The sequence below is a fragment of the Muntiacus reevesi genome, chromosome 3, assembly GCF_963930625.1.
Source record: "Muntiacus reevesi chromosome 3, mMunRee1.1, whole genome shotgun sequence".
In the NCBI taxonomy this organism is placed as follows: Eukaryota; Metazoa; Chordata; class Mammalia; order Artiodactyla; family Cervidae; genus Muntiacus; species Muntiacus reevesi.
The window spans coordinates 44,023,223-44,048,853 of record NC_089251.1 but is presented as its reverse complement, the minus strand read 5'-3'; the positions used below and the strand labels follow the sequence as shown (position 1 = coordinate 44,048,853).

General features: G+C 46.5%; 1 protein-coding gene across 2 annotated transcripts in view; it reads left to right on the top strand.

Moving 5' to 3' along the window:
- The first annotated feature begins 16,425 nt into the window (after window positions 1–16,425).
- Window positions 16,426–25,631, top strand: part of B3GNT2 (UDP-GlcNAc:betaGal beta-1,3-N-acetylglucosaminyltransferase 2) — a 32,219-nt gene continuing 23,013 nt past the window's right edge. The window contains exons 1-2 of one of the 2 annotated variants that reach the window (XM_065929079.1): window positions 16,426–16,698; window positions 17,599–17,708. The gene's annotated coding sequence lies outside the window, so the exon portion shown is untranslated. The remainder of the gene's footprint in view (window positions 16,699–17,598; window positions 17,709–25,631) is intronic. The other variant, XM_065929078.1, reaches the window with a different exon arrangement.

The window sequence follows — 25,631 nt, the reverse complement described above, 5'->3', positions numbered from 1 at the left end:
TACTTTCCCGTATATGGGGAGCTGCAAGAGTTTGGGCTAACTTAAATCATTCCTTTCATATGCATCTCAACTATGGGGCTACTATCCTGTGTTTTTCACAATCTGAGCTTACTTGGGCTCACTGTAGGGAGTGACAGCAGCAGTCAGATGGCCGCTAGATAAGCAAGAATTCTTCTCCTTCCTGAGTGCCCTTAGGACTCACCAGCTCACAGTGGAGGGCTGCAGTTCCTGATGACTGTGACATCCTTGTTTACTGACATGGTAGGGAATATTCCATTTCTCAGCCTCAATGTTGTGTATCATGGGGATATTTTCTTCCTGGGTGAATATGAGGGATAGATTTCTTTTGGCTGAAAAATGGGGTATGAACCATACCAGAAACTGCTAGCAGAAATGTCTTTGGACTCTCCTTACATTTCTGGCTGAGAACCTCTGAGGCAGAAAACAACTGTTTCCCTTGCAGAAACAGCTGGCCCTTTCTACAGGACACAGCTTTCCAGACCAAATCCTGAAGTCCTCAGGAGACTTGCTCATCCGGAAACTAAGCTGGACAACAACTTGAAGGTTATCCATGAACAACAGAATTTGACCCTTAGGGCAGAGGAAGGTTTTAATTAACTTCATCTGAGAAGTTTCCAAGGCCTTTCCAGCTGTTTTGGAATGTTGTGTTCCAGGCTTTAGAGATTAAAACTTCCCTTTTTCTGGCATCCGAAAGTGATTTTTGGAAGCAAAATAGGAACAGCTTTTGGACCCCAATATCACAGCACATCAGCCAGGCCTAGGTCTTGCCACTAAATGGGGAAAAACTGTCTATGGGGTCTCCTTGGGGCCAGAATGTCATGAGGACTTGGCAGCCTTGGAGCAGACTCTGCTAGGGCCTGGGTCTTCTCCCAATATCTGCAACTGTAAGGGGCAGCTGGCAAAAAATGAATAGCCAGCCAGGCAGTGTTGAAATCCAAGAGAGGGGGAAATGTTGGCCCTTTAGTACCCTAAGGCCTGGTTTTCCTGACATCTTGAAGCAGAGGGCACCTGTTGGGACTAGTGGATCCAAAAAAATCAAGGAAAAGGAATGGAATTTTTTTCTCCACCTAAAGGATGTGCCACATCTTTTCATGAGTGGATATCTGATTCCCTCATTCATGGGAGGTTGATTGAGCCCACTTTGTCCATCAGGACCATCAGTACTGGTGGTTGAAGGAAAGAGCAGCAAACAGTCACACATTTTAAAGGCAAGGACCATGTTTCATCCTCCTTGGTCTTGCTTGTAACAGAGGTTCATGTACTATTTTGCTGAAATGGTTCCCCCAAATTCTCAGCTTTTTCCATTATCCGGTGTCCATTTTCTTCCCCTTTCCCTCCTGCAAATTATCTGTCTCACCAAGTCAAGAAAATATATTCATAGTCTTCCCTATGCAAGTTGCTAACTTGCACCATATTTCACCTGCAAATCAAACCAAAACAGAACAAGAGGGAAGAGAAATAAAATTTGTTTCCCTTGAGCCCTGCCTTGGTTTCTTCTGGTACAACTTGGTTCTAAGAGGTTGCTGGTCACACTGGCAAAAAGCTTTTTTCACCCTAATGCTTTCTCCCCAACTGTCCACTCTCACTGAAAAAAGTTGTTTTTTTTTTTTTTTTTAAAGGAATGTGTTCTGATTATGAAAGTAATAAATACCGTTTAGAAAAGAGAATCAACTGTTCCCCACCCAATACATCTGTTGTGTTTCCAGCCTTTTATTCCAAATGAGACCTCATAAAAGCAGGCTTGCCCCTCTAATCAATGGTTTTAATTGACATATTCAGTTAATTAACAAGTCTTTAATATACACTTACAATGAAAGCAGCAGAGTTTGGCACTCTTAAAAACACAAAATAGGTTTAAGATCATCTCAGCCTCAGTCTCCCAGGAGACAAGACCTCTGAGGCTGCAAAGCCCTTTGCTGTGTTCTGGTCTACTGCTGACTTCCATGCAGCCAACACTGATGGCCACCTGTCATGCTGAAACCTTCTCTTCCCTGGGCTGCTGCATCTCCACATCCTGTTTTCTGCCTTCTGTTTCCAAACTCAAGTTCAACTGCTTACTCCCAAAAGCCAATACTCAAGAGACAAGCATTGGTTGGAAAAGGAAAGATTATTTATCTGGGAGGCTGGCAACCTAAGAAGAAGGTGGACTCATGTCCCAGACCAATTCCAAACATTCCGCTTGGCCATGCAAGTTTTTAAAGGGCAAGAAAGGAAGCTAGTTTCAGTTAATCATTTGAGGAGGGGGTCATTGTCTTCATCATCTTTCACTGTGTGCAGACTTGTTGATTCTTTGTGACCTTTCTTTAGACTAGCCTTGTTCACAGAGTTTGCTCATGGGATTACTGCAGGGGGAACTGGGGGAAAGACCTAGTTATCTGTTAATTACTTATTCTTCATTTCTACGTCTTCAAGAAAAGAATCTACATGTTTTAGGCAAGACATTGTGTTATCAGGGATTGCAAAACTATCTGACTAGTGAGGCATGGAGTACATGCTATAGGGGTTAGGTTAAATATAGCCTAGTGATCTCACATCTGTACTGAGTTTTCACAGTTTGAGGGAAACAGAAATAGGCAAATAGAATGGGGGCAAAGGAGCTGCTTGCACATTCTCTCTCACTTCTTCCTGGCTTCCTGATCCTCCTTTGGGCCCATTCACTAAATTTGGTCTTCAGCCTTCTTCACTTCTCAGTCTCTTTTCATTCCCTGGACTATTTCAACCATCCCCATGACTTCAGATACCATCTGTATGCTGATAATTCCCTGAAATATGTGTCTTCATTCCAATATATTAACATGCCTGGGGCAGCACCTGTGATCAAACATGTTAACATATTTGTGGTGAAATATGGGAAAAAATGAAAACTGTAACTACTCCTGCCTATAAATTCCAGTCAGGTTTTGCTGCCAAACTAACCAAGTTAGTTGTAACACCACTATGAAAATTTTTTTTTTCATTTTTCAAAGTTTTATGGATTTTGGAATTGCAAAGAAGATTATGGGCCTGTATGAAAAGGAGTGGCCTTTGTTAGTCCAGAGGGGGAAAAAGGATAAAGAAAACTATTCTGCGTTTTCCTTTCCATAGAACAATGAGTATACATAAGACTTGAGGTCTTTCCTGCTGGAATGAAAGTGACCAGAAACTTGTAAACAGTTTTTCTTGTTAAAAGTAATAAGATAATAAAGTTCTATCATATCTGACCCTCTACTGTAATAGTGGCATTATCAGATGCAAGTCCCTTACTCCGCCTAGTTTTTCACTTAGCTGAAACGTTTGGGGTTTCTGTAATTCACAGTCTTTGTACTTCCTGCACATACACACAATCATACCTGTGATTGACTTTAATTCTTGAGCATTTAACTAGATACATAATAATTAACGAAGTAAATTCTCCAGCTCCTTTCAATTCAATGACAGCTGTTTTCACACCCTGGTTTAAAACTTTTTTGTGGGTTGGCTCTAAAGCCAGACCAGTAACAGACCCAGAGAATGGTCAAGAGGCTAGGGATGGGGGTGGGGGCAGGGCAGCATGAAAAGGCAGGATAAAATGTTATTTTAGTATTTTCACTGAGACAGAGGAAAAATTCATGCAAATATCTCTGCTCTCACCACACCTCCCTCTTTGTTTTATAAAGCCTTTCTTTGTCCAAATCTCAATTTTTGGATTAGACCCCTGTTGACTCTGTCTGCTTAAGTCCCAGATAAAAGCTTATTTGTTTGACCTGTCGTATCCATAATTGGCCTAACTGTTCGTTTTGATTTTCCCATTGTGTAGATGGCGCTGGGAAGCTTGGCAGGAAGCGCACTATGAAAATGTGGAGCTGAGCAGCTTAATGTCTGTCATTTGGGAAGTTCTGTGGATGCCAGGGCTGAGCAGGCTCCCAGCTTGTTCAACGCTGTTCCTGTGGATTTTCGTTCTTGTGGCAGCAAGCTCCTCAAGTCTGAGGGCTTGGGTCCCACTCAGACTCAGTGCCCATAGGCATGTCCCTGCTGTCCTCCTCTTCAAACCAGGATGGTAGCTGACAGTTGGAGGCTCCTCTGTCACCTCTGCCTAAGGAAGTGAAAGGGTGATTGGGGTAGTTGGGTTCCAGAGATGATTCAGGAAAAGGCTGACATATAAGGCTTTCTCTAGACATGAGTGTGGACTCCTCGTTGGTTTCTAGGAGGCCTGAGGTATTGCAACTTCCATCATTCCTACAGTGGAGGACACATGGAGACACCCAAATCCCTACTCCAAGACTGAAGCACTCATTTCCCCATCTCCTGGGAGGGATGACAGAAGCAATGATCAGCTGAGATTTTTCCGAGGCTGAAAAGAGTCACCTTGTCCATGGTAGTGCTCCCTTCCCAGAGGCAGCCCACATCTAATGTCTAATCTGCGCAGGAGTAAAAAGATCCAGCTCCCTTACCTCAGTTGAGACAACTCTGAGCCATCCCAGCCCCAGAGTTCTCTAAAAGATCAGCTAAGGTTTGTTTTAATTTTTTCCAAATGATTAATTTTTTTTAGTAAATTAATCTTTCCCTTTATTTTTGGAAACATTTTTTTTAACTTTTAGTTTTATATCGGAGTATAGCTGATTAATAATCTTGTGATAGTTTCATGGATATATACACGTATCCATTCTCTCCCAAACTCCCCTCCCATCCAGGCTGCCACATAACATTCAGCAGAGTTCCCTGTGCTATACAGTAGGCCTTGTTGATTGTTCATTTTAAATATAGCAGTGTGGACATGTTGAACCCAAACTAACTATCCCTTCCCCTGAAGGATCAGCTAAGGTTTTTATTGTGATTTAACTGTAGCTCAACTTCTCCTTTTGTGCATTCCTGCTAATTTCACTTCTTGTTGATGCTGAGAGTACTCCCCAATAAACTTCCTACATACAGGGCCAGGGAAACCCTACCTGTAACACCGGCTTTGTCCTGGTTGGTAGCAGGGACTGTTCTTCTTCATGTGAAGATTCAGCAGTTAACCATAATTAATCTAAACTAGTCCAGGCGGTTCCATTTATTTAGCCAGTGATTGGTGTAGGAAGGGTCATGTGACTCCATCCCAGCAAATGAGTTGGAAAGGGGAATCTCCTGGGAAAGTCTTCCTGAATCATAAAAAGAGACAAGGAGAAGAAGAGACCGTTTTCTTTCTGAATGAGATGCTTGTATAAAAGAACAGAGTTGGGAAGAAGGTGGAGACAAGAAAATAACAGCTAAATCAAACTGAAGAAGAGGCCACCCTGCTTAGGATCTTTTTGTCATCTGTAATAAATCCCCATTGACAGAACAGGAGGGATTTGTCACACAAGAACTTAATGATGGAGTTGGCTCTACAATCTGTGATTTTTGTTCCAGTTCCAGTTGTCCAATTCCATTTTCCCACCCTTTGAGGATTTTGCTTTTTGAAATATTTGTCAGGATTCTTTCTCTTCAAAGTTTCTTGATAACCTAAACTCTCTTTTTTCCTGACTTCTGGTGATCAGCAATTTGACTTTGGTTGATTAATTAAATTCTGCCTCTTTTTTCTATGGCATTATGGGCTTGGGGTTTATAGAGTTAATGTTATCATGTTATGCATTACTGTGTATGTGCAGCTAGGGGTGGAGAGAGGGTGACCTCTAAAGGTAGCTGAGTCTAGAAAACTATGTCCTGGGATGACTTTTGATGAGAAAAGTAGGAAATAGTGATGGAAAGGTTTTCAAATTGTAGAGGAGCAAGGGCTTGAACCTAATAGCTTGAACCTTTGGCTCAGAATAGGGTATTCATTTTTAGAAAAGTGTATCCTCTCTGATCTGTAGTTTATTTTGACAAGTCAGTTCATAGCTACCCTAGAGTTTGGTGCTGGAGAAATTGTCCAGCACATTAGTGGGACTGATGGTGGGGAGCCTCCTTCTTTCTCCCACTTGCCTGTACTCCCCTCTGCTTTACTCTGAAAAAGTAAAGTGTTAGTTGCTCAGTTATGTCTGTTTATGACCCCATGAACTGCAGCTCTCCAGGTTCCTCTGTCCATGGGATTTCCCAGGCAAGAATACTAGAGTGGGTTGCCATTCGCATCTCCAGGGGATCTTCTCCACCCAGGGATTGAACCTGGGTCTCCTGCATTGCAGGCAGTTTCTTTTACCAACTGAGCCACCAAGAAAGCCTCTGCTTAAACTCTGCTGCTTCCTTTTTTTTTTTTTTTTTTTGCTGGTTGAGGTTTAAGCTATAATCAATGAAGTGCACAAATGCAAAGTATACAATGTGATGAGTTTTGACAATGGTATGTAATCATCATTCCAATCAACAGATGGAATATTTTTCTCATCTCAGAAAGTTCCCTCAAGCCTCTTTCCAGTTATTTGTCTCCTTATCCCCAAGGCAATGAGTATTCTGATTTCTATCACTGTAGATTAGTCTTCACGTCTTTTTGTACTTCATGTATATTCTTTGGTGTATGACTTCTTTCATTCAACATGAAAGGTGTGGTTTTGAGATTCACCCACATTGTTGCATGTATCCTGCTTCGCTTTTAGAGACTATTCCATGGGGTCCATTGGGGCTTCCCTCATGGCTCAGATGGTAAAGAATCTGCCTGCAATGTGGGACACCCGGGTTTGGGAAGATCCCCTAGAGAAGGGAATGGCAACCGACTCCAGTATTCTTGCCTGGAGAATCCCATGGACAGAGGAACCTTGTGGGCTACAGTCCATGGGGTCGCAAAGAGTTGGACACGACTGAGTGACTAATGCTTTCACTTTTTACATGGCGTCCACTGCTCTTGGATTTCTCTGTCATGTTTAAGGAGGAGATCCTACCCGTCCTGGTGGTGGTTTTATTGTGAGACAGTTTGCCAAGTGAGTTTCGTAAGTCACTGGTTCCTGAAGACCAAGCAGGTGGTTTCTTCCAGGGACAGTCAATTAATCTTTCCATGCTACATGGAGATAATGACGGCTGATGTCTGAACTCTTTGAAGTGAGGACAGAGAGCAACTCCTTCTGTGGGCTCCCAGGACAAAGGCTGATAATTCCCAGGATTCTATGCCAAGATACTACCTGAATTTCAACTTGGTAAGGACTTAGTACCACTGCCAAGGCCACGGGAAAAATGAACATTTATTAAGCACCATGTGTCTAAAGGCACTTTGTCATAAGTGATCTTAACTTCCCTTCCTGGGAACTCTTTGAGATAGGTCTTACTATACTCACGAGGACACACAGGGCTAAATCTGAATGTAGGTCTTGAACCTGGATTTGCAGGACTCCATATCATGATTTTTCACCAGCAGCAGCCAAAACGTAATTTCCTGTGTCCATTTAAGGTGGCACATATATATCACCAGGGACAGTTTTGCCCATGACTGGTTTGCTGAAGGGCTGGGGAGGACTCAGGGCTGGATGTACTTCCTTTCTCAGTAATGCCCACTAGAATGTGCAGGTGAGTCTTCCTTTTTGAAAGTGTTCTCAGCTCTTCTTAGCCAGGCAGTTCTGACCTTTGGTAAAGGCCAGCAGATCTTTGTTATGTCCCTTAGAAATCACTGTTGTGTAACAGCTGTGTTTCCAACTGAGATGGTTTCCAGACCCGGGGAAGCTTTAGAAAGGATGATGCCAGCAAAGAGGCATTAAGTCCTCTAATAGGCTTATGCCCTGATAATCGTATTAATGGCACTGTCTCATGCTTGATGCTGCAATTATGGGCCTCTCCTCTTGAATGTAATTTTGGAGTTTGATAATAATTGAGAATATGATTTTGCATTTCTCTGTAACAAGAGTTCTATTCCCTAAAGCAACATGATGACCCTAATAGAGATGATTGTTCATACCCTTTCAAACTGCTGACCTTACACCTCACCACAATGTCATGAACAAAATAGACTTACTCACCTGGGAATTCAGAGTGCTTCTAGCATCAGGGCTCTTGTGGGTCATGGAACAAATCCCCTGGGAATCATGACATTGGTTTCTAGCATCTGCATCTGATAAAGAGGCTTTATGTTTTTCTGCTGTTGCAAAGTCAAAGTAACCTTGGGAGAAAGGGTCTGCTTTAGGAGTCAGGTGATTTTTAACATGTGACTTAATTGTCAACATTCAAGATATTATCTCTAGTATCAGGTGTTTGGCCTCTAGAAAACTACTTCTGGGACCTTCATTTTCTCAGCTATAAGTTCCAAGCAGTTTGGACTAGAATTCTAAGAACTTCACACTTGCCATCAGGAATTCATATTTTTAGCTATTGACAGGAGGTGGCTATTGTTTTCATGGCCCCAGCTGGAACTGATTAACAGGCTAGCAACTCACTGCTGTCTTTCTGGAGAAACCTTAGTCCAGAGCGTATATGAGACCTGGGGATTTCTGCTTCTGATGCTACACATGTGTGCTTGGCTCTGTGGCATGAAGGGATCTTTTCCAGGCCTGTAGTGAAGGGAGGAGGGAGGCTCAGGACAGAGGCACCAACCAGGCCATGGGGGCTAGCCACCAAGCAGGAAGGCCCTCATTATGAACAGTGTCCAGAGAACTGCAGGAGTTGGCTTCCATATAGCCAAGTGGGTGGAAGCCAGTCCTGGGGCTGCAGGTTTTGGGTTCTTGGGCAGTTTCATGGGGCCTGTATCTGAACAGCAGGTGGCTGAGTGCTTCTGGGGCCTGATAGGTAAGGGCAGGAAAGAGCAAAGGAGGCAGGTGTGGGAATGGGCTCAAGGCTTTTGTTTATGGACATGCAGGTGTCCTAGGCAGATGGCAGAAGGCGGGGCACCCAGGACTCCAGGGTCAGAAGTCTACAGTCTGGCTGGGCAAAAATACCACGTGTGTGCTGGCACCAAAGGGCATGGGAAACTTGCTGAGGATCAAGCACTGTTTCTTCACCAGGAAATGGGTGACATGAGAGACCCAAACATGAGAGGCCCGGGGCAAAGCATAGGATCCACTGTGTAGCCCCCAGGCTACCCAGCCAGCTCGAGGGAGCCCGGGACTTATGAATGACAGGGGTGACAACAGAAGCAGGGGTGCCAAGAGAGAACTCTCGACCTGGAAACTTTCTGTAGACCCATGTCAGACTGACAACTTTGCAGCCACAAAGGAATGGACATATTTGCAACTATTCTCCTCAGGATAATTGAACAGTCTGAGCCCCTTCCACCCCACCTTCTCCAGGAAGGCTCCCAGACTTCCCCCAACTCTGGTTAATTGTTCCCTTGTCCGAGCTGGGAGCACTTCTTGTCTGCATCCTACAGTTTAGCACTTAATCAGACACAGCTGTGCATTCCTCTCTAATTGTTTTGGGTGTGTTTGTCCTGTCTCCCGGGCAAGATTACAGCTTCCTCTGGGGCAGGGGCTCACAATCTTTGGGAGAGAGCTCCTGGGAGAGGTGTGGGTGCACATAAGGGGCTTCTGAAGAGAGAAATCACTCACATTCCTACAGTGCTTTGCAATTTAGAAAGTTATTTACTTAAGTTGTCTCCTCTATTCCTTGCAATTGCCTTGAAGAAGAGAGAACATAAGTAGCAGAGGTGAGGCAAGCCTGGGATTCCTGATTTACAGCCAGTGCCCCATAGGGGTTCTTTTGCTGGACAACAAAGCCCCCACTGTAGAAGAGGGGGAGGAAGAAGGGAGGCCTCCACAGGCCTTTCTCCCTGATGGGAATCTTGGGGAGGAGAAAGAAGTCGGGGGATGTGGCCCTGGTTTGCAGGGCTCCTGTGACAGGCTTCATAGAGACAACTAGGGCAACCCCAACTGGACCCACTGTGTTTGCTTTCATGCCCCCCACCTCCCCCCAACTTCCCCCACTCCCCCACACCACCCCACCCTACCCCCAGATCCTCTATGCTGCCATCAAGCCACAGTGCCCTCCCCTTTCTGAAAGTTTCCCATCTTCTGAACTGGTCACTCCTTCTTCCTCACTCTCTTAAGACTTTAGCTCCAGGCTCCGTGGCCTTCACACCACGACCCTGACCCCAGTTCTTGCTCACAGCTTCCTGGATGACTTCACTATTTGCCCAGACGACGCACCCAATACCCTGCCTCTCAATCTCTTGACCTTACATTCTCCAGTGACTTTCTCCTCTACTCTCCCCTATCACATCCTGGCTTTGTCATCATCCTAAACTTCTCCACCTTCTGAACCACAAATCTAAGCATCCAAAGCTCTGACTTCATCCCCTCTCCTTCCAGCATGACTGAGCCTTGGCCCCTTTGATCCTTCCAGCCCATTCACTTTTGTCCTTTCTCTCTAGTCACACATCATATCAGCCCTACTTTTGCCAAGGTTCTCAATTCCTTGGTAAAAAATTTGCTCCTCTGTGCTAGCAGTTCCTTCACGTGAGCCTGCACCAGAGCAGACAGCTGAGCTCTGCTGGAAGAAATCACAGAGGAGGGCCAAAGGGTGCCCTCCTGTCATGCGAGTGTATGCCCCTCGGTTCTTTGTCTCGTCACAACAAAAATTTGGAGTGACGGACATTAAAGCCCCTTGGTGGGTCACAGTTCTTGGAGGACAGACCGTGTTATAGCTCTTAAATAAATCAGTGTTACAGCTCTATTTATTTAGATAATAGCAGGAAAATCCATCTTTGAGGCATGAGGGCACGTTGATCCAAAGACACGAAGAGAAGAGTGCCCCATCGCGCGGGAGAGAGAGAGAGAGAGAAAGCTTTGGCTCCTCTTTTTATATGTTTCTCTGTCTCTGGGCCTGTCTTATGTAAATTGGGCCAGCCAGGAGTGTTGTTTGTTTTACCTGAGGTTCTCACTCCAGTCCTCAGACCTTCCTTTGTTCTATTTTCGCGGGCTTTCCCTTCTAGGTCTTTTAGCCACCGCCATTTTGGACTCTTTTTCCCTATTCTAACTACCTAACAAAACCACCAATCTGAGGAGGGTTGCCATGCTCCCTTGCCATCCAGCAGTATCTCTGGTCATCTCAGCCCTCCCACCTTCTGCACCGACAGTGTCAAATGGACTCCACTCTCTTCAGATCCCTCCTTGCCCTGCTCCCAACCTCCTCCCCAGACTGAGAGGAAGATATGCGGTGGAAAGATGCATCGTCATATACCAAACCTGCTGGTCCGGTTGATCTCCAACCTCCCCGCTCCTGTTATGATGGAGGAGGCAGCCTCCTGCATGAGGTCAGCCTTTCCACTCAGACTCTGTTTCACCCTCTCCCGTGGTCACAGGGACCACCTCTATTCATGGTCCTTTCTCTACTGTGCCTTCATCATCTTCTCTATAAGGTCTTTCCCATCGGCATTTAATCACATTCAGTTTATTCTACCCTAAAATAAACTAAAATAAACTCATTGCTGGCATAACATTCTTCCCCAGCTATTTCCATCTCTGAACCTTCACAGTCAAACCTTTCAAGATTTGCCTGTAGTCAGAAAGATTTCCCTTTCTCCATTTCTTCATCTCTCACTTACTTGTCAATCCACTCCAGTCTATCTCTCATCTCTTCACCCCATTAGTCACTGCTTATTAAAGTCCCAATGACACCAAGGACACTCAATCCAGTGGATGCATTCAGGTTTCACTTCCCTTGGGTCTCTCAGCCATTTTGAGTGTTGCTGGCTACTGCCTCTTTATGACACATTCTTTCCTTGGGGTCCATGGCCCCACTTCTGCAAACTCCTATTTTTTTCCCCCTGCCTCTCTGGGTGCTCCTCTACCTCTGCCAGATAGTTTGCCTCTGGATAGTTTGCCTTTAGATAGGAAAGCCTTGGTGGCTCAGTGGTAAAGAATCTGCATGCCAATGCAGGAGATGTGGGTTTGATCCCTGGGTTGGGAAGATCCCCTGGAGGAGGAAATGGCAACCCACTCCAGTATTCTTGCCTGGAAAATCCCATGGACAGAGGAGCCTGGCGGGCTACAGTCTATGGAGTTGCAAAGAGTTGGACATGACTTAAAGACTGAGCCTTTACATAAGGGTTTCTCAGGCTCAGTTGTAGGTCCTCTTCTGGTAGGCTCTACACATTTCCAGGATGCCATCTCACTCTTGGGACTTCACTGCCACCTCTATAACAGCCATTTCATCCCTAGCCTCTCCACAGAGAACCAGACCCTTCAGCCAACCACTTACTCAACATCTCCACTTGGACATCTTACAGGCACCTCAAACCCACCTTGACCAAATTCGAACCTTTGGAAGGTTTTCTCAATCCTCCTTTCCCAAAAGTCCCCCAACTCAGAACATGGCACTACTACCCATCTGGTTGAAGAAGCAGAGACCTGGACTTCTTGCTTCTTCCCTAGCTGAGCAGTTGCCACGTCTTATGGTCTTGTCTGTTACTTACTTCTTTCTATTTGTTCTCCAGCACAGACAAACAGCCCTTTGCTTTATAGCAGCAGCCCCTGAACTGTTCCTCCACACAACTTCTCCCTCTTCCCTGTGCCTTCTTCACATCTAAGTCAAAGTGATCCCACTGAACATGGTATAGTAGGCCCTGGATGATCTATCTACTAGTCTCTGCCTACTTCTCCAGCCTCCTCCTCAACCACACCTCCTTACGTAGCCTGAACCAGGAACTCTTCTCCACTCTCCTCTCCTCTTTGCCTGAGTAAATCCAGCTCACCCTTCAGAGCTCAACTCAAATGTTACCTCCTTTTATGTTCCCCAGACAAATGGTCCCTCCATGTTGCACTCCCTTTGACCAATATCACCACTGTAATCATACAATTGATAGTGCATTTAGGTGTTAAGTTCCTCTCTCTCCTGCTAGACTGTGAGCTCCAGAAGGGAAGAGTGCGTCTGTGTTCCACTCCAGTGACTAGCCCTGTGTCATGCACCTGGTAGGTGGTCAACTCATATTCGTTAAATAAATGAATAATACATATTTACCTACTCATGATGGACCCAAGACCCAACCCTAGGGCAGAGACTGCAGCCAAGTGGGCATTTAGCCTTGAGTAATTTAGCAGAAGAGTGGAATTCAGCATTGAGTAATTCCCCCCAAGACACAGTATAATGGTTACAGATATACTCCCAGCTGCGTTAATTAATGGCACTATGGAGAAAATGCGCTTATTTTTTTAATTTCAGGGCCTGGGCAGCTTTTGGCAGCTGCAGAGGATACTGCTTAATTTCCTGTTGGTTGCCAGCTGACATTGTAGTAGCTCCTTTACTAAAACCCCTTGGCTGGCAGCCCCTGGAAATACGTCTGTGACTACTAAGAGTGCATTTAAAGGGAAGGCATATGTGTAGAAACAATATGATGATCTGATGGCAGAAAAAAATCTTCAGATGTCAGTCTTGTCCCATCACAGCCTTTAAAGATCAGAAAAGCAGCGTAGAGATATTTTTATTTAAACCAATAAACATGGTTGTTGTTCAGTCACTAAGTTGTGTCTGATTCTTTGTGACTACATGAACTGCAGCAGACCAGGCTTCCCTGTCCTTCACTACCTCCTGCAGTTTGCTCAAACTCATGTCCATTGAGTCAGTGATACCATCCAACCATTTCATCCTCTGCTGCCCTCTTCTCTTTCTGCCCTCAATCTTTCCCAGCATCAGGGTCTCTTCCAATGAGTCAGCTCTTCACATCAGATGGCCAAAGTATTGGAGCTTCAGCATCAGTCCTTCCAATGAATATGCAGGGTTGATTTCCTTTAAGATTGACTGGTTTGATCTCCTTGCTGTCCGAGGGACTCTCAGGAGTCTTCTCCAGCACCACAGCTCAGTTCAGTTCAGTTCAGTCGATCAGCTGTGTCCGACTCTTTGCGACCCCATGAATCAGCACACCAGGCCTCCCTGTCCATCACCAACTCCCGGAGTTTACTCAAACTCATGCTCATCGAGTTGGTGATGCCATCCGGCCATCTCATCCTCTGTCGTCCCCTTCTCCTCCTGTCCCCAACCCCTCCCAGCATCAGGGTCTTTTCCAACGAGTCAACTCTTCGCATGAGATGGCCAAAGTATTGGAGTTTCAGCTTCAATTCTTTGGTGCTTAGCCTTCTTTATGGTCCACCTCTCACATCCATACATGACTACTGGAAAAACCATAGCTTTGAGCTTTGACTATAGGCCTTTGTCAGCAAAGTGAAATCTCTGCTTTTTAATATGTTCTCTAGGTTTGTCATAGCTTTTCTTCCAAGGAGCAAGCGTCTTTTAATTTCATGGCTGCAGTCATCACCCACAGTGATTTTGGAGCCCAAGAAAATAAAATTTATCACAGTTTCCACTTTCCCCCCATCTATTTGCCAGGAAGTGATGGTACCAGATGCCATGAGCTTAGTTTTTTGAATGGTAAGTTTTAAGCCAACTTTTCCCTTCTCCTCTTTCACTTTCATCAAGAGGCTCTTTAGTTCCAATTCAGTTTCTGCCATTAAAGTGATATTTGCATATCTGAGGTAGTTGATATTTCTCCAGGCTATCTTGATTCCAGCTTGTGAGTCATCAAGCCCAGCATTTCTCATGAGGTACTCTGCATAGAAGCTAAATAAGCAGGGTGACAATAGACAGCCTTGACATATTCCTTTCCCAGGAACATGGACTTGGAATTAAGTATTTTGACACAGAATGAAAAACACAGGCTCATTTGTTTATTAATGGATATATTCTGTAGAGCTCTTAAAATTTTTTCTAATATCTTGAATTCTTTAAAGATGTTTTATTAGTTTTCTAAATCATGAAAGTTAATATGTGTGTTAGTCCCTCAGTCGAGCCCAACTCTTTCCGACCCTGTGGACTGTAGTCCACCAGGCTCCTCTGTCCACGAGATTTTCCATGTAAGAAAACTGGAGTGGGTTGCCATTTCCTTCTCTAGGGGATCTTCCCAACCCAGGGATTGAACCTGGGTCTTCCACATCGAAGGCAGATTCTTTACAACCAGGGAAGCCCCATGAAAGTAAATATAACTGGAAAAAAAAAATTCAGAGTCAGTAAGGTTATAGAACTCATCTCCCTTCCTTCTGACACCCCAACCCCACATCTGGGGTAATGGTGGTTGTGACAGCTCGTCTGCATGCTTCCAGATGTTTTTCTATGAATTATCAAAAGTCTTGACTGTTTGGACTTTATTTCATAGTCTTAGGAGAATCATGTGATCAACGTACAAGCACAAAGGACTGAAGGCTGCAAATCAAAGCTTTCTCAGATCTGAATCAGAATTCCTGTTTGTGGAGGACCCATGAGGTGAGACTCAGTGCATCCAACAGCAACCAGCTGCCCTTTTGCTTTGAGTTTGGATTAAGAGTAAGGGCCCACAGTTGAGCTGGCCGAGCTCAAAGGTGCCTGAAATGACTACTTTCGCAATTCCTTCACTTTCAGGTAATTTAGCTTCCGAAGGCCTCCTGAAAAATGCACATAATCGCTGGTGTGGTGTTCTTAATTTCTTAATCTGATTATCTAAGGGGGATGCTTTCTTCCTGGAGGGATAAATACCTGGGGGAGGAGGGCGCTTTCAGGTGCGCCTCTGGCCAGGCTTACCTCTCGGCGGTGTGCAAGGGGACGATTTGCCTGCGCTGGCCCTTTCAAACCAGCGCAACCTCTCCATCCGGTCGCGCCGGGTTTACCTGGGGCCCTCACACTTGTGTCAATAGCAACTTAGACTCACTTAAGAATGCAGTGCGCAGGCAAGCCGGCGGGGGCGCTGGGACAGGAGGGTGGGTCAGTGGTCCCTGGAATTCCGGCAGGTGCTTGCGGATAGCGCCAAGTCCCCATCTTGCCGGAGGGATGTGTGTTAACAGTTCAGCCATTAAGGCTGCACCTAGGTGTCCGCCCTGTTCCCTGGGGCCGCGGCGCGGGTTCGAGTCCCAGCGTCTGAACATCTCGTGTTTCTGACTTCCCGAGTCTCACATGGGACCTGGAGGAAACACCAAAACTCCTCTCCCCACGTCCTGGGTGGCTTTCATAAAACCGAAGATGCGGTGCTAGTGCCAAGTAGGCGTCATTCGGGCACCTAAAAGATGGTGGCAGGTACTTGATGGGCAGAGAGCAATTGTCAAGTTCCCTTTTGACCTTGTTTCTCCCTACCCCCATCTTCCACGGTGTAACCCCAAGTTCAGCCCAGGCGTTTGGGCCGCCGGGGTTCGGTCTAGGACCTGTGGCTAACTGACTCTGGCCAGAAGACGCCGCTAGAGTCCTCGCTCAGACGCTTAGTTTCCCAACACCGGATGTATTACAAGAGGGGCGACAACACGAGGGATTTGGGTTAGACTAGAGTCGGAAAATAGTTCTTTTGAACTGAGAGCTGCCCTTTCCCCACCGAGGGTCTAGTTCTTGGGTGGGGAGTCTCCTTCCCCCCAGCTTAAGACTACTCTCCAGGTGAGGGCGCCGAGGTTCCCCGGAAATCAGGAGCAACGCCGACCTCCGGCTGATCGTAGGCGCGCACAGATAGACAAGCTGGAGCTGAGCCTTCCCCAAACTCCCGGCGCCGGGCCTCGGGCCGGGCGGGGCCGCGACGTGAGGGGCGGTGCCGGGCCTGATTGGTGCGTCGAGTGGGGGCGGGGCCAGGAGCGCTCCGCTGCGGCGGCGGCGACGGAGCCGGGAGCCGGAGCCAGGAGCCTGGCAGCGGCAGAGGCGGCAACAAGTGCGGGAGCTGAGCCGAGGCTGGGGCCGAGCCGAGCCGAGGCGGAGCCACCCCGCCGCCGACGCCGCCGGGCTGCCCCATCGCGGGCGCCACGCATGGGGCGAGAGCGGCGGTGGACGCCGGGCTGAGCCGCGCGGAGCGGCCGGGACGTGGATGCAGCCGCGATCTCCCGCCCCCGCCCCGCCGAGCAGGAGCTGCTCCCGGACAAGGTAGGGCCGGGCGGGTGTGCACTCCTCACCTCCACAGGCCGGCCCCGCGCCCTCCTCTCAGTGGCCCCCGGCTTCCCCGCCACGGGACCCTCTTCTCTCCCTACACCATCCGCTTCCTCGAGGGTGCCGGCTTCGCACCGGCGCCCCAGCGGAGGAATCAGACTCTAGGTGTCTTCCTGCCGCATCTTGGCGTCCCGGTCCTCCCCCTCGCCCCTACCTCTCTCGCTACCTTCCTGGTCCTAGAGGAAGAGGTTAGCGAAAGCCGCGGCAGCGCGTCTTTCGGGCCTCTTGTCCCATTCCACACCTCCCCTCCTAGGAATCGGGAACATCCCACCCCCTCCCCGCTGCACCCCAACTTCCGGGGGAGCCCGCGCCGGGGTGATGCAGGCGTTGGGAAAGAGGGGCGTCAGAGGCTCTGGCGTCCTCATCTGGGTTGCACAGGTGTTTTGGGGAGGGGGCCCTGCTTGATCTCACGCTGCACCCCCGCACCCCACCCTCGTACTGCGCTGCCTCCCGTGCCGCATGGGGAGATCAGGTGTTCCGAGAGCCGCGAGCAGTCGCTCCCCACCCCCATCCACCCGCCACTGCCAACCTCTGGGTCCCTAAAGGCTGGTTTCTGTGAAACTTAGGAGAAACCTTTCGCGTTGACCTCTACAGAAATATTCCACGCCGCCCGCGTTGAATGATTAACCAGGCTACTTGACCGAAACCTGGGATGGGGGGGAAGGGTGGGTCCTGCGGGAGCGGGTCTAGCTGGCCTCTGCCAACCACCTTGCTTGGGGGGGTGGGGGTGGGGGGTGCGGACTCTGCGAAGGCCGCGACCGCCGGTCCTGGAGGCTACCCCGCGACGGCTGTCGGACCCTTCCGGAGCCTGTAAAACCGAGTCACCTTAATTTCCAGGCCACGGTATTTTCCACTCAGAGCTGGAGAGCCCCAGAACCCACTGTCTCCCCATCAAGTGAGGAGGAGCGGCCGAGATACCCAGCACGAGTGTCACGGCGTGAAAGCAGGTCTCTGAAAATAATGTATATATTTTAAACCTGGACTGAAGAGGAGGCTCCTCCTTAAAACAGAGGGGTGATTTGTCTGTCTTTCTCCCCTGCCCTCCACCCGTGGCCTCCTGAGCCTCCCTAACTTCGCAGAACAGTAGTTTGGAACAATTCTGCCACAGTCTCCTGCCGCTCCCTTGTTGGAGCCTTGCTGTAGATTTTCAGATTGCAAAGCCAGTTGGTGAATATGGGCTTCTACTTGTTAAAACAAATCCTTCCAGTGTAATGTAGCCCCGGGAGGTAAGGGGATCGTTAAAGAGGTGGCCGATAGGGCCTGGACTGGGACTAGGAAGGCGGAGACCCAGCGCAGCTCAGCCCTGAGGCTCTCAACCGGATCCGTCTCGAGGTTTCTCCCCTGTGGATCTGACAGCTGACCCAGACGGAGGGAAGGGCTGGGCCGTCACTTCCCTCAGTCCTAGTTCTCTCTTCTGTTTCTTTTGAATTGCAGGCAGATTCTTTACCGTCTGAGCCACCAGGGAAGGCATCGTCTTTTGAATAGAAGTTATTAATAAGCTTGGTGGAATTTGGGAGAGTGTCACACAGAGTCCCAGGGCTCTTAAACCAGATTAGATACTAAGACCAGGGAAGAGTCCCACACAGTTTAGCAACTAAACAACAACTGGATGATGTTTGCCAGACTTCCTCGCTCTACATCATGGCGGGGAGGGGGCGGCGGGTGTGTGTTCTGCGTTGCTCAGTGTTGTCTGATTCTTTGTGAGAGTCAGTGGAAGCCATGGACTGTAGCCCACCAGGCTCCTCTATGCATGGGATTATCCCAGCAAGAATACTGGATTGTGTTGCCATTTCCTCTTCCAAGTGATCCTCCCAACCCAGGGATTGAACCTATGTCTCCTGTGGCTTCTGCGTTGGCAGGCCGATTCTTTTATCACTGAGCCACTTGGGAAACCCATCATGGGGGGTTAGGAAATGCTTAGTAAGTGGTGGTCATTGTATAATCAGTACAGAAGTTCCTCCAGGCGCCAACTTTCCCTTAACAAAAACAGTAACCATTTAGATTTGTTGGAGACTGAAATCAGCCAAATTTGGCAGATGGCAGATAGTTTTTGAAATCCAGGGAATGAGGTAATCTTTTGAGGAAAATAAGCATAATATGCTTGTAAAAGTTATAAATTTTTTTCTGGGTTTCTGATGGAGAGTTGAGTGTACATAGGTGGCTTGTGCTTTTTAAAGCGCACAGTTTAGATTTCTCTGAGATGCTAAAGGTTTGCCAAAAATAGGAAAGTGAAACTGAAAATTCATGGTTGATTTTTCATTGTACAATTTACTCAGATGTGTGGCTATTTTTTTTTAAAGGTTACACTAGGAAATGAATGAGAATCCAAAAAAGTTAATAATCATTTTGCTTTATCTTACCTGATGCATTGTTGGTATAAAACTAAGATGTTCTGGGTAGAAGTCTGTGGGACTTTTTCAGCTGATGCAGGGTTACACAAAAAAGTGAATCCTTTGTTTCTCAAACTTTGAAACTGTAGGAGAGGAAACTTTTTTTTCCCTTCTAAGTTTTTTGGCTGATCTAATAATAAAATTGATCTCAGATTAATCAGAGAAAAACATTTCTATGTATGGGGATTAAAAACATGCGACCCAAAGAAGTGACCACAGCAGGCAGCTTTCATACCTTTTCGACAAGGAAACAAATTTGTGAAGAATTGACAAAACAGAAGGGTTTGGGTTTAGGTTAACTAATCAGCCAAGGAGTAACAAGGTTTGTTTGTGCAACCTTCTCAGCCCTGAATTCCCTATCTCTGGTGATAAGGATGCCTTCTACCCTCCTGGGGCAGGGAGGGTACCTTCTTATGGAAGATTGATCTACTTTCAGGGGAACAGAGGGGGTCAGAGTGTCCTTATACTGGCTGGTCTCTCAAGTAACTTTAATTCAAAATAATCATTGTGTCAAACTGACATATTTAAGGGTGGCACATTCTGTTCCCCTTCAAAACTTCAAAGTTTTAATGTTTTCTGACAATGCTGTTTTTTTTGGGGGGGGGTTTTCTCCCAACCATAATTTCAGTTCAGTCACTCAGTCGTGTCAGACTCTTTGTGACCCCATGAACTGCATAATTTAGGAATGCTGAACCAGGGCTGTGAATGTACTTAAGGCACACCTTGTTCTTAACATACTGGGTCAGTGCTTTTCATTCATTCTAGCTGGCCTGTTTGCTGTGCTATCACTCAGTTGTTTCCAACTCTCTGCGACCCCATGAACTGCAGCCCACCAGGCTCCTCTGTCTGGGAATTCTCCAGGTAGAATCCTGGAGTGGCTTGCCTTGCCCTCTTCCAGGGGATCCTCCCAACCCAGGCATTGAACCCAGGCTTAATTGGCCATATTTGACTCTACTTAGGGTTTTTTTTTTTAAACAGTTTTATTAGGCAGGTTCTTAAAGACTTTAAAAATTAGTAAATGCAAATGGTTACTTTTAGAAATGTCCCACTTCTTGCATCTGGGATAATATTGGATTATGTAATCTTGCAGCATGCCCAGCAGTGGTGCATGAGTTACCAATGCTGAAAAATGCTCATAAAGTCCTTTTGGTCTTATTTGCAAATACTCAGGAGGAAATAGAATCATTTCAGTCAATTGCCTGGCCTTTTTGGTGTGTACAGGTTGTTAAAACACGAATTAAACTGGGCTCTGAATTTGAAGGTTGGGTTTCCTGGTTTGCATAATCCATGGCACCTAGTAAAGACATATACCCAATGTGTGTGGAATCAGCTGTCCCTCCCCACTTCCCCCGAGATGGGATAACTGTAACTAGATGCTTGCCAAACTGTCTCCAAATTGTGGGTGAATAAATTCCTCTCTCAGGAGAGGCAATTACCTCTTGACTAAAGAGGTACATGGATGTGTGGGGTAAGGCTTGGAGCAAATTGATGTAACAATTTCATCATCACCAACTGATGATGAGATTTTGCTAGTCTGAACAAAGCTTTTGTGGGAAGAACTTGTTACCTGATGGAGAGTTTATTAATCAGACGTATGCAGCACAATGACTTTACTGCTGGGAAAAGTTGAGTTTCTGTTACAACTTGCATTGAGATTTTACTCTCACTGCCTTATTGCCCCTACTGTGAGGTTTATGCTCTTTGCACACCAACTTTGTCTTCTTGCCTTGTCTTAGTTTTTGTAACAAAATCCAGATTTCTCTTGGGGATCAGCACTGTTGATAAAGTTACAACATATGTCTTGAAATACTTTGTGTAGTTTTATTTAGGTACTTCCATAGATAAACGCTAAGGATTTTGTTACAAATTACTTTCTCTGCATCAATGAACATTCCTTTAGAGCAAGGTTTAAAATTATTTTCATTCTGATGTGGCTACAGAGGGGAAATTCCCAGTAGTGAGGAAGTTGATACGTTCTACTTTTCATTCTGTAACATTTAAAAATAGGTTTATTGTTCTAATGCCTCCACTCTGGTGGAATTAGGATGTACTTCATTTACCAGAATGTTTTGAAAACCTGACGATCCGAGGGAGTCAATTCTGGAGTGTGGTCAGTTCTGTCAAGCTGTTGTGTGATATTTAGTGGTTAAAGAGCATGAACTTGGAGGTGGTGGTGATGTTTAGTTGCTAAGTCATGTGCGACTTTCTGGGACCTCATGGACTGTAGCCCTCCAGGCGCCTCTGTCCATGGGATTTCCCAGACATGAATACTGGAGTGGATTGCCATTTTCTGTCTCCAGGGGATCTTCCCCACTCAGGGATCGAACCCATGTCTCCTGCATTGACAGGTGTATTCTTTACTGCCGAGTCACCTGAGACACCCTTAAAGTATGTAAAGTGCTCTAATATTAAGTGTGCAGATCATGTGTGTCCACTGCTAAATCAAGGAAATTATTTTGGTACCCCAGAAGGTCCCTGTGCCAATTTCTAGTCAGTCTCCACCCCCTAGAGGGAACCATTATTCTGACTTACATCATCTTAGATGTGATGCATATCATCATATGTTGGTTTTGCCTGTTCTTGAACTCCATTTAAGTGGCATTTCCAGGCTGATACAGTGTGTAGTCTTGTGAGACAGACGTGGATTTGAGTTTCATTTTTGCCACTTACTCTGATGTGATTACTGTGTGATAATTACTCTAAGCCTCAGTTTCTTCATTAGTGAAATAGGGGAGATTATCTCAGTTTTGCTAAGAAAATTAATTTGATGATACACCTAAAATACCTAGCACTGTGCCTGACAGATAGTTTTCTTTGTCCTCCTTTTTTTTCTTTAAAAAGATGGTAACTAAAGCAACTATATCTTCTGTGTTTTAATATACTGTTTCACTAAATAAAAGCTGTGTAGGTCTTCTATTGAAAGTTAGACGCTATATCTTTGTTGAGTCAACACTTTGCTGTTGTAGCATTCAGCTTAAATAGGACCCATTATTTGTTGATAGTTGATCACCTATCATTTTTGATATTTCCTCTGTAAGTCATAAAATAACAGTCTTTGAAATGTCCCTTTTAGAGCTGATTAGTCACCTGTGTGATGTGAGCTGAGGTGCAGTGATGACAGCTGGTTCACACATGTCTGTGAAACCCGTGGAAGAGTTTGATTTAGATAAGAGACATCAGTAAGTGCCCAGGGTATCCAGAACAATATTTTACTGCCTTATGTTTTGTAAAATAATTATTTCAGAGTGAAAGCACAGGGCCAGTTGTTAATTGCATGCTTCAGACAACCCATTTAGAACAGTTTCAAGTTTTATAGTCTTCCTTTATAAGTGGTATTGTATATTCAGTGGTCTCCTGTTGCCAATGTTTTGTGCTTTTTTAAAAAATATATATACTTTGTATTTTTGGAACCATTTTCTAAGTGTATCTTGATGGTACTATGGCATTCTTTCTAAAAGACTCTTTATTATGTTTATTTAGGGAAGCAATCAAGATCAAGTGAAGAGAATAAAGTTAATTCATCTGTTAATACTGTAATTGCTGTTAATTGGTTGAGATCCTTCTAGGTGTTTTTCTCCTACATCTGTATACTTGCAGAATGAGACTAGGAAAAGCCCATTGCCAATGCTGTAGGCAAATATAAAGCAGATTGTATGGGCCTTGCTAGTGGTGCCTGGCTGAGAGGACAGAAGGTTTTGAAGGCCTGGATTCAGGTCCATCCTCACTCTGGCCCTACTTGTGTCTGGACCATGCAGTCCCCAAGGCTCCATCATGGGGACCCCTGGCCTCCAGATTACAGTGGCCAAGGGGGAAAACCTGTCCTTGGACAATCCCACCCATCTACCACCCGAGATGGCACGATGATTTATAACAAAAGGGTCACCTGGTTCAGTCAGCCAGCATGCGGTGAGTGAGTGCTTAGTGGATGTCTAGCGCGATGCTTGGCTCCTTGTGTATTCCTCAGCGGGTCAGGCACAGTGCTTGCCATCAAGGAGTTAGCAGTCTGGTTGGAACTCTAACCAGAAACCGCTGAAGGAGTGCTCTGATAGAGAGAGGTGCCAGAAGAGTGCAGAGTTGGGGGCAGCCAAGAAAGGCTCCGGAGGAAGTTGAGTTTGGGCTTAGCCTTGATGGATGATTAAATAACTTAGGGACAGAGAAAGGAGGGCAGAGGCGGTGGGGATCGCAGGCTTGTGGCCCCTTTTCAGGGAAGCAGCTGGTGATCCCGTGGGTTTAGAGGGCAGGGGCTTTAGGGAGAGGTCATAGGACACCATGCAGCCTTGATGACCGTGTGAAGAAGCGGTGCCTGGTCAGGGAGGTCGTGGGGAGCCATGAAAAGTCCTTGCAGAGAGGACATGATGACATGTCATGGTCAGGCTTGCATTTATCAGGAAGATGAACTTGAGCCAGAGAGGTGGGTGTGAGGGGGTTGTGATCGTCGGCCCAGGTCATTTCTTGGTCTCCTAATGGGGCTCCCTGCTTCCCATTTACCCCACAACAATCTGTTCTCAGGAAGAAGCTGGGGGCATCTTTAAAAATGGAAATTGCATTACATAACTTCTTCACTCAGAATCCTCCAGTGGCCTCAAGTCTCTCTCAGAGTAAAGTCAACATTCTCTGTTACCTGTCCATTCCTTGGTTCAGTTCACCGCCTCTCCTAGTGTTGCAGCTGGAAGTCAATTCTGACTCTACGTTGAAACTGTTTCTTTGACTTGCTTTCTGTTGCTTTTGTTATTGTAATCATACATGATGGCCTGTGTCAGAAACCCACCCCTCTGCCAGACCGTTAAGCTAAAGTGCCTTTGTTCAGAACCCTGTCCGCCTGAAGACAGCAGGAAGAAAGAAACTAACACATCCCCCTGTCCGAGGCTTGCCATTCTAGAAGGTATTTGCCTTTTTACTTTGTTTCCTCCCCTCTCTCCCCCCATCTCTGATCCATAAAAGAACCTGGCATCCAAACCTGATAAGATGGTTATTTGAGACTTTAGTCTGCCATCTTCTTGGTCAGCCAGTTCTCCGAATAAAGTCCTTGGCCCAACACCTCGTCTCTTGGATTTATTGGCCTGTGTAGTGACGAGGAGAACGAGCTTGGACCCGGTGACATTAGCTCTCCCCCAGCTCAAGTCTCTGCAGCCGTGCTGGCCTTTGGGCTCTCCTGTCCCTGGCCTTTACATCGGCTATCCCCTCTTCTTGGAATTGCCTCCCCCCACACTCACCCCCCCCACCTACTCTCTGAAAAGAGAGCCTATCTCTAGCCCTTTCCTTCCTTTCCCCTGTACTGTGCCTTATATTTCGTCTAAGCGCTATCAACCTTGTGATAATCAGCCACATAACTTCATTCTTCTTGGTCTGTTTGAAACATTGGTTTTTTTAAGTAGGTGCTTGATATGTGTGGAATTAGGTCACTTCATCAGCCTTGCTGGGGGAAAACTGAGGGCCCAAACCAGGTCAGGGATGGTACAGTATTAAAGTGTGCATGTGTGTGTGTGTGTGTGTGTGTGTGTGTGAGAGAGAGAGAGAGAGATTTATTTGAAAGTGAGAGAGAAAAAGATTCTCATAGTGGATGGCAGGAGATTTGGAAGGCAGATGTGAAGGAAGTGAGCTACACATCCCAGTACATCTGGACATTTCTTAGCGGGACACCGGAGGCTGTAATGTGTGGAAGAGGGTCTGGAGGACAGGAGTGTAAAGTGAAGGAAGACCCAGCGTAGGCTTGAGCCCAGAACTGTGGAAAGTGCCCATTTGGGGTGATGGGGCCAGGAGCAGAGGCTGCCAAGATGCGCAAGAACCAGTAGAGAATTGGGGATAGGAGATGGTCTTGAACTTGTGGTGGCATAGGGGTGGTGGCCAGCAGTGTTAGGTGCTCTGGGAAGTCAGGAGAGGCTGTGGACTCTGAAGTTTCTAGAGGGTGAAGGGGATGGGAAAGTCAAGGCACAACAAAGGGGTGTGGTGAGGCGGGGAACATTTTCTGGAAGCTGATGGAGAAGGGAAAGAGCAGCCTGTGCCTGGAGCCACTGGAGAGGGAGCGTTGGGGTGAGGGATGAAGTGGAGATTGTCACTGATACAGGAGCCCAGGCAGCAGCAAATGCTGGCGCAGGGGAGGGCGGTCTTGTGGGGGCTGGGAGTGACTTACTGAAAAGGGAGACTGGTCCATGTGGAGAACTGGAAGTAGGTTTTGGTCCCTGAGCTGATATTAAGTATCTTTGTATCCATGGCAACCCACTTAGCTTGTTCCCTCCTCATCCCCACCTCCTGAGTAACAGGAGAAAACCTGCGCAGCCAAGCTTATGTGGGGATTGTTTGAATCCTATGCAGCCACCAATATGAAAGTGTTAACACTCCACTAAGGTTATTTCCATGGACCATAAACTCGCTAAGGCTTATAATTTGTGCTTCAGAATTCTGTTGTTTATTTTCTTTGAAAAGCACTTAACATCCAAATGCTTCTTAAAGTGCTTCTTGTTTTTTTGAATCCTGATCAGG